Genomic DNA, 9,323 nt, shown 5'->3' with positions numbered 1-9,323 from the left:
AGGCTCCATTAGAATGAGTCTAAGAAAGGAACTCTTGAAATGATAGAAAATGCAGGATAAGGTGTTTTGGATTTCTGATGACAAGACTGATAAAAAGAATCTGGCACAGTCCCCTAAGTTTTGTGTGTATAGTAAGAAAAAAATATTAAAAGAAAGAGTGGAAATACCTGCAAGATAAGTAGGAGAAAAATTCTGTGACACAATTTGAATCTAGAATAATCAAGTGTCACATAGATTGGTTTCTCATAGGAAGTAATATCTATTCCTCCAATAAAAAAAATGAAAAAAGTAGTTTTTATAGTCTGCCTTCATGCAATCTAACACAGGGTGTTCTCAATTTCTTTTCTGTACAAATCAATCCAAAAGAAAAACTCACCATATTCTTGCTTTATTTTCTCTGCAAAACAAAACAAAAACCAAAAACAATTAATATACTCATTTGTATAACAATGAAAGAATTTTTCTTCTTTTCAAAGAGAGGAGCAAACTGGGGTGGGGACTGGGTGGACAAGGAGAAAAATGCAACAATGAATAAATGGAAGCCCAAAGTCTCTGTAAACACTCATTAAAATTAATAACAAAAAAATAAATATATTAAAAAAGGAAAAAAAAAGAAAAAACTCTCAACAACAGGATTCTGGATTCATCAACTTATCATTACTTATATTGATTATGGTTTATTAAAAAAGAATAAAAATTCACTCTCCGAGTTTCGCGATGCCACCAAAGGACGACAAGAAGAAGAAAGACGCCAGGAAGTTGGCCAAGAAGGACAAAGACCCAGTGAACAAATCAGGGGGCAAGGCCAAGAAGAAGAAGTGGTCCAAAGGCAAAGTTTGGGACAAGCTCAATAACCTGGTCTTGTTTGACAAAGCCACATGTGACAAACTTTGTAAAGAAGTTCCCAACTATAAGCTTATAACCCCAGCTGTTGTCTCAGAGAGACTGAAGATTCGGGGTTCCCTGGCCAGGGCAGCCCTTCAGGAACTGCTAAGTAAAGGGCTTATCAAGCTGGTTTCAAAACACAGAGCTCAAGTGATTTACACCAGAAACACCAAAGGTGGCGATGCCCCAGCTGCTGGAGAAGATGCATAAACAGGTTCAACCAAACTGTACATTCTAAAAAAAAAATTTGACTCAACCAAAAAAAAAAAAAAAGAATAAAAATTCTCTGTATCAAATTGTTTACCTGGTTAGGAAATGAGGGGGGGGGGTTTCTGGGTAATTTTTAAGGAAAAGAAAGGGTAGTTTTTTCCATGTCCAAAAGCAGACTTTTCCAAATATGTGAAAAAAATAGTTTAGAAAGTCATTGTATTTAGTTTTCAGGTTGCATCCCAATTTTGAAGTGATTTTGGTAAAATATTAATTAGTCCCATATTCCCCAATCAATGATTCCTACAAGTTAGGTTCACAGCAGAAACAATATATTCAGTCCTGAAAATGTTTTGAAAATTATCTCTGGTGTACATTTATGTAAAATACAAACATAAAGGAAAAAAATAACTTGCTTTTTATCTTTCTCAAATGAAGTCATGATTTATTAAATAGAATTATCTGTATGAGATGAATAATATGATGTAGCTGTCAAACCATCTACATTAAGGGAATTAAAGTTCTGTAAATACACATCCTGTATTTTTATAACAAACAGAAAATCACTAAAATGATATTCTGTAGTTAAAGAAACTGTGAATAACTTAGTAAGGATTTTAATAATTTCCATATGAAACCAAGGTATTGATGGCTACATCTTCATATCATGCCAGTGTGATTTCCTTTTCAGTGATTAGCTATGTATGTGGATAAAAACAAGATACTCCCATTTTCTCCTATCATTTTATGAGTGTGGGGCAGTGGAAGAAGAGGTTTCATTATTATAAGAATGAGGAAAGATAACAAAATAAGAGAGATTCAAGTTAATTTTTAGGGCAAAGTGTTTGGCCTTCTGATGACAATACTCATAACAAGAATCTGGCACATTCCTCTAAGCTTTGTAACCATACCAAGAACATATTTGAAAAGACCATTAATGTAAAACTAGTAGGATACTATTAAAACCTGTATGGAGACCCAAGGAAGGAAGGAGTGGGATGGACAAGGGAGAAATCACAGGGTTTTACAATTTAATAGGTGAAGGGTTGGGGTAAAGGAAATGGGAAAGGTCCAGAAGGCACTTACTTGAAAAGAGGGCTAATAATGAGTATAGTTCAGTGGTGATTAATTTTATAAAGCACAATGTATGGGAATGATCATATGAAATAACAATGTGAATAAAAAATAGTAGGAAAACAACAAAGCCAGGAAACTGTCAAGGTAAGTAAGGGTGAAAAATACACTGAAACAATTTGTACTTAGAATGATTTAGTGTCCAGTAGATTGCTTTTCCAATTGAGTAATATGTATTTCTTCTACATAATAATGATATTAATGAAATATTGATAGTCTTGCCTTCACATAGTCTCAGATTGAGTCTTTTCAAATGACTTCTAAATAAATCAATGAGAAAAGCTCATCATAATCTTCACTGATTTTCTCTAAAAATAAGCATGGGAAAAACTCATTAAAGAAAGTAATGAAATATTTGAGCAAGGAAAAATCACAGATGATCTCAATATCGTTATCATTTAGTAGAAAACAAATCCTGACTGACCCACCAGTCATTTTCTCAGGTTGTAAATTTAGAAGGGAGGATAAGTTTCATTATTTCCCTGTGAAGCAGATAGTGGCTTGGAACCCAAAGATATGTACATCCTTTATGTCAGATTTTTTTTTAGCATTGCAGTATGTAGAGTAAATTTTTTTCTACAGAGTCAAAATTTCAATAGAGTGATATAGAAGCTGATATATTGGCTAAATTGTTTACTTATTGGTAGGAGGTTGGAATCCATGGAGAGGAGAAAGTAAAGAGAGTCTTGTTAAGGTACTTCCAAAAATGTGCTCTGAAAATGTAAAGACCCTAGTACTATTTTAAATCTAATAGTGTCAGCCTGAGTCAGGGTTAACTCCAGGACAATTTGATTTAGAACATTCATAAAATATTATTTTGCTCCTTTTGCCTTTTCACTATTCCCTTTATTACAGCTTTCACCTCATTCTGTGTCAAATTATCATTTTTGGCAAGTGGATCAAAATCTGAAAATTACCATCTTATTCCTTTGTATTCTCTAAAAGCAAGGCAGGAATGAGTTCAGTAAAGAAAATAATTGAAGAAATGCACACAAGAAATGAGAAGGTTTCAGTGATATAATTTCATTTAGGGCATTGTTCTAAAATATTTTTCCTACAGGGCCCAGGATTTCAGAAGGAAAGCCTGCCTATGTGTTGGCAACAAGTTTACTAGCTGCGTTGTTTGCAAATGGTTCACTCAATGAATAAGTTTGAAGGTTGGAATAAAGGAGAAATCCTGGTGATCCACTTCCAAAGCAGAGCTGACAAAAATCATTAAAGAGCTATTCTACTCTGAAACATGGAGTTACCAAAAGTTACAGTAAGCCACAGGATGATTGGTTTAACATGTTTTTTTAAAAACATCCCTATTTCCTCACATCAAATTCCTGTCACTGTTGTGAGTCATGACTTTGACCTTAATTATTCTGTTGCCATATTATAAGATGTCCAGAGGGGTTCGAGAAAAATTAAAAGCTAAGTTAATGAAACTTAATGTAACTGTTGCTTTGCATATTTATTAGGCACCAATCTCTTCCTCAAGGTATTTTTTTTTTAAAGCATGCAAAAAAATGTTCTGGTTGCTCTGCCTCTGTTCCTATTGCTATTCAGTCTTGTCTGATTGAGAAGTCTTCCTCCTCTGCCAAAAATGTAGTCTTTGGTTCCATAGATATTTCACAAAATAATACCTCAGACCATTCCCCATCTCCCATATTTCATCCTGTTGAAAATACACAAGCAGCAACACCAACATTAACATTACAGTTTACATCTTTTCTACCCAGTGACCTTGGTTTCTTATTTTCACATGATCCAACTCATTATGTCAATCATCTGTCAATATATTTTATCAGAATTGACATGAATTCTGTGGCTTTGCTGAAATATCCTTTTCATAATTAGGTTCTCTTTGCAAAATGCATTTCATGTTTAGGAAAAGGTTTTCTGGCTCATTTATAAGGAAAATATTTTGGGAAGCCAGTATCATTTACTTGCTTAGCTTTCTTCAGAAATTAAATAAGAAGTTCAACTTACTGTTATCACTCTTCAACTTTTCTAAAAAAGAAATCAAAACATATTTTATCAAATAAAAATTTGAAATGATGTTGATAAATGATTTGTTAATCCCATAATTTTCAATAATTTAATTTCTATAGCTATATTCACAGTCATGACACACTCAGCATTAGTAATACCTTAAACATTGTCTATGATATACTTCACTGTGCTGAAAATAATTTGGAAAGTGTCTGTGATGTACATCTATTTCAATAACAAAGAAAATAGCAAGCTTTCTATTCATCTAAGTAGCTCACTTAGCTAGGCATTGGAATGACCTTGCAATAAGAATAAATTTCTGTAGTATTAGTTAAAGTAAGGTTGGAAGCAGGAGTGGCATCCACTTCCGTAAATAGCTTGCCTCCAGAAACCTTATGAACCTGGAGAAATGATGAAAGTCCCGCACACAAACGTTGAGGACTTTTGTTCATAGGGTTGCTATGAGTCACCTGCGACTCGACAGCACTTAACAACAACAACAGTATTAGTAGTGGTGAAGATTTGTATCACTGAAGCTGTGTAGGTCCAAATCATTTAGGTTAATATATGAGGTTACCAGACAAGAAAAACTCTTCCTGTTTGTTTCTGTATCAATGGGAAAGGGTAATTCATATTTTTCTGCCTTCTGGTTTTCTGAAAACAAAAATGCCACAAATGGGATTTGATGTAATTCAGAAATGACAATTCATAGTCTTGCCTCTGTATATTCTAAAATCTTGTGTTCTTAAGCTATTTCTTTTACAAATAAATCAGGAAGAGAAACTCACAAAATTTTTCCTTGATTTGTTTTCAAAACAAGTTTGGGAGAGATTTATTTTAAAAAAGTAATAGAAGGGAGAAGGTAATAAATAGAGCAAATGAACAAGAAGAATCATAGAAAATCTCATTCTCATCCTTACTGAATGGGGACGTATCAGGGCAGTGGAGATGACCAGCCTTTTTGCCCTTCCTTTTTTCCCCCCAGAACACCCCTCCTTTTAAAAAGAAATGGCCACGGTAATGATTAAAGCACCAGCTGTAACTGTTTATCTCTGTTAGAGCTGCAAAAACGATTCCACCTTCCTTTCCCAGGAATAACTATCCATGACCCATGACTTGCTGCTTTTTCTTGTACCATGCACCTGCAAACATCCTCTCAATTTCACTGTAACTTTAAGTGGTACCTGATCTCTGCTTTGGAGGCAGCCTGGCAGTTTCTCCTAAATAAACTATCTTTCTTGGCCTGAATTGGGTTCTGTTCTTCCTCAGCAACTTTACATTTCTGGTGCCAAAACCCGGGAAGGGCACCTGCCAGGGGGCAAAAATTGTGATTCCCTAACATTCTCTCTCTACCTCCTTGGAGTCTGCCCTGATTCCATGCTGAGATTTTCTGGAAACTCTGTGAAATTGGCTTCTGTCTTTCCTCAGTATAACCTATCCCTTTCTCTGCTAGCCTAAAGGCATCTGGGATGTGCTCAATCATCCTAATTCTTTTCACTCCTCCAGCGGATTGGTCTGTCTCCTGTCTTTGAACTGCCAAGAGGACACCCTTCACTGGGGCTTTCTGCCTCTTTCCATTGCTGGCCTTCTGAACAACAGCAGACCAATTTAGGGTAAGTGACAGCTATTCTCCACTTTTGGATCTCCTGCTCCCTTCAGACTCTAAAAGTTCTAGTGCTAGACCAGTAAGGCCCCTCAGTCACTTGGGCCAGTCTCAATAATTTCTTTAATAATTTCTACCAATGCAATGGAAAATGGTCTGAAATCCCCTATATTCAGGCCCTCTTTGTTCTCTGCGCTATGCCCTTCTCTCTCTCTGTGAAGCTATACACTATTTTACTAAATTATTAACTCATTCTAAGCCTTTCTCAATGAAAACCCTGTTACCTTTGAACTCACTGATCTCTCAGCACCCTCTACCAACCCTGCTTTCCCACCTGTGCCGTATCTAAAAATCACCTCTCCACTGAAGGCCCTCTCCAAGTCTATCAGTGACACAAAGCTCTCCTCCCTTTTATCCTCTCCTCTGGTCTTTGCCAGACCCAGCCTGGAAATGTAGGCAAACTTGTTCACTCTTTACTTCCCCCTTTCCCCCTGCCCCCATATTCAACCTGTTCAGACCTCTAGTTAAAAGAAAATCTCTTGCAATTAAAATATCACTCCCATTCTTTTCTAATACTGAACTGCAAATAAAATTTCACCTCCTCTCCTTCTCTAATTCCAGCTCAGCAGATAATCTCACGTACCATCCTCCCTCAGTGCTCCAGACAAAGACACAGAGGAAAATCCACCAAGCTCCTCTGCCCCTCCTCTCCCTCAGCTAGTAGCCACTACAGCCAGAGGAGTGGCAGCAATAAACGAAAAATTTTAAAAATATGCTTACACATGTATATAGGGTTTTTAAAAATATTTTTATTAAAATAAATCCTCCTAGATCACTCCCAGGACTTCCCCCTTCCCTGACTCAGATCCTCCGTCCTTTGATTCTGCTGACTGCTCAGCACTCCCTACTGCTTCTCCACCCACATTATATACAAATATCAGCTCACAACAGAAAGTTTTCTCATAAGAAAACTCCTCTGATTCAAGTCTTGGCTCCCACTATCCTACTTTCTTCCCTCCCACCTCTACACCTGTTTGTGTTCTTACACAGCCTTGAGAGCTCAAGCAGCACCTTTCCTCCAAGTTGTGAGGGCAAAGGGAATTATTAAAGTACACATTCCTTACTCTCTCTCAGACCTCTCCCAAATAAAAAAAAAAATGTTTAGGCTCCTTCTCAATGGACCCAGACATATCAAAGAATTCAAATATTTAACTCAGTCATATGACTTCACCTGTCATAACCTGTATACAATTCTCTCTTCCACCCTACTGAGGGGGGGGGGAATATTTTGGCTAGCCTCCCAGGCACACTCTTATGGCCTACACAGAACAGACAATCACCATCCTGTAGGTGCAGCAGCTGTGCCCCAAGAAGAGGCCAAATGGAATTACTTGACATACCTGGTCATGGGCAATGTAAGCACATGGTCAGTTGCCTAATACCTGGGCCGCAAAAAAGCAGGCCATAAAGGAGTCAGGTATTGAAAAACTTCAAGAAATATCTCAGAAACCAGACAATAATCTAGCTCATTTTTACATAGGTTAACAGATGCTCTCCAAAATACACAATATTCAACCCCAATTCAGCAGAAGGCATAATAGTTATATATGTTCCTTTTCTCTCCCAATAAGCCCCTGATATTAGGAAAAAACCTAAAAAAACCCCAAACCCCCCTAAAACCCCAAACCAAGCAAACAAAAAACCAAAACACAACCAAATAACACCAGAAGAAGGTCCTCAAATCCCTCAATAAGATCTTCTGTAAGTGGCATTTAAAGTCTATAATAATAAAGAAAAGGAAGAAAATGCAGACAGAGCCCAGAGAGACATGGCTAATTACCAGCTGTTGACAGCTTCCCTTAAAGGCTCTAGTGCTTCAAAAGCACAAGTACCCTGTAAAATTCCACTTGGGCCCTGCCTTAAGTACAGTAAAGAAGGTCACTGGGCTAAAGTGTGTCCTATTCCTTGACCTCCATGAATGCCTAGTCCCACATGTGGAGAAAAGGTGCATTAGAGGGTAGAGTGCCCCATCTTTTTCCAGAGGGAGGGACCAGTCCTTTTTAGCTCCCCAGTTGACAGCCTCCCAGCCAGATCTAAGCTTGTCCAGCCTGCTGGGCCTAGCCACTGAAGGCTTAAGGTGTCTGGGGCCATTGGCCCCTTCAAACATCACTTTGGAAGAGACTAGGGTAACTGTTCAAGTTGCAGGTAAGCCAATATCCTTTTTTAATAAACACAAGGGCCACTTACTCTGCCCTACCTGAATTTTTCAGGACCAACTTTTCCCTCTCAGATCTCTGTTGTTGGTGTTGATGGTCCTTTTTCACACTCCTTCCTCATTTCCCCTTGATGTTCCATGCTTCTTTTAGGACAAGATTTAATTTACTGAGTGAAAAAGAATAGGCCTCAGAGTCCTACAACAAAACAAGGGTCCTTCCTTCACACTCTGTAGCATACCTCTCAAAGCAGCTAGATCCCATTGTTCATAGGCCCTCCTGTCACAAAGCATTAGCAGCAGCAGCCTTCCTAGCACAAGAAAATAAAACCCTGACCTTTGGCCAACCAATCACTATTCTATCCCCTCACAAGCTGAAAGATCTCTTGTCATATAGAGCATCAAAGAATTTATTCCTCTCAAAACTTCAATTTTTCCATATTACCTTTCTTGAGTCTCCTGAGTTAACAGTAGACACCTGTCCATCTCTCAATCCAGCAACCTTAGTCCCCAACTCAAACTATACACCTGGCCATTACTGCATATAAACACTGGAAAGCTTACCTTGACACCTTAGTCATATCACAAGCACCCCTCTTGTCAATCCAGAGGATACTTAGTTCATAGATGGTTGCTCTACTACCTCCTAAGTTGAGACCAAGCTTGCAGGATATACCGTTGTCAATAATTAAGGTCTCATTGAAAGTTAATATCTTCTCAAAAGCACCTCTTCCCAGAAAACAGACCTTGTTGCTCAAATAAGAGCTCTCACACTAACTAAAGATTGCAAGGTAAACATATACACTAATTGCAAATATGCTGATTACATCCTCCATTCCCACATAGCTATCTGCAGAGAGTGTGGATTTCTCTCCACAGAAGGGTCACCAACACTAATGCCTCCCTTATATTCCATCTCCTAGAAGCAGCTTTCCTCCCAACTGAAGTAGGAGTCATCTATTGCAAAAGACATCAAATAAGGCAAGACCCCATCTCACAAGGAAATAACCTCACAGACACAGAAGCAAAAAGGCTGCTCTTAAACCCTCTCCAGCCCCTCAGGTGTTAGTTATCCTTGCCATTCAACCACAGTACATCATTTTAGAAAAAGAAAATCTTCTCAACAAGCAGGAGAAGATAAAGTAGATGAATGGGATCTTCTAAGAACCAAATCCTTATGCACATCCAAAAACTTCTCTAACAGGGGGAAACCACCGACTGGGAAAAAGTATTTGGTAATAACATATCAGATAAGGGACTTATATCCAGAATTTATAAAATACTTGAGCACCACAACAAGATAAA

General features: G+C 37.8%; 1 pseudogene; it reads left to right on the top strand.

Moving 5' to 3' along the window:
- Positions 1 to 717: 717 nt before the first annotated feature.
- On the top strand, positions 718 to 1,095 carry LOC102874508 (annotated as a pseudogene).
- Positions 1,096 to 9,323: the final 8,228 nt, after the last annotated feature.

The sequence above is a fragment of the Elephantulus edwardii genome, unplaced genomic scaffold, assembly GCF_000299155.1.
Source record: "Elephantulus edwardii isolate Elephantulus edwardi_28Jun2011 unplaced genomic scaffold, EleEdw1.0 scaffold00184, whole genome shotgun sequence".
Classification (NCBI taxonomy): Eukaryota; Metazoa; Chordata; class Mammalia; order Macroscelidea; family Macroscelididae; genus Elephantulus; species Elephantulus edwardii.
This window is presented reverse-complemented; position numbering and strand designations above follow the sequence as displayed.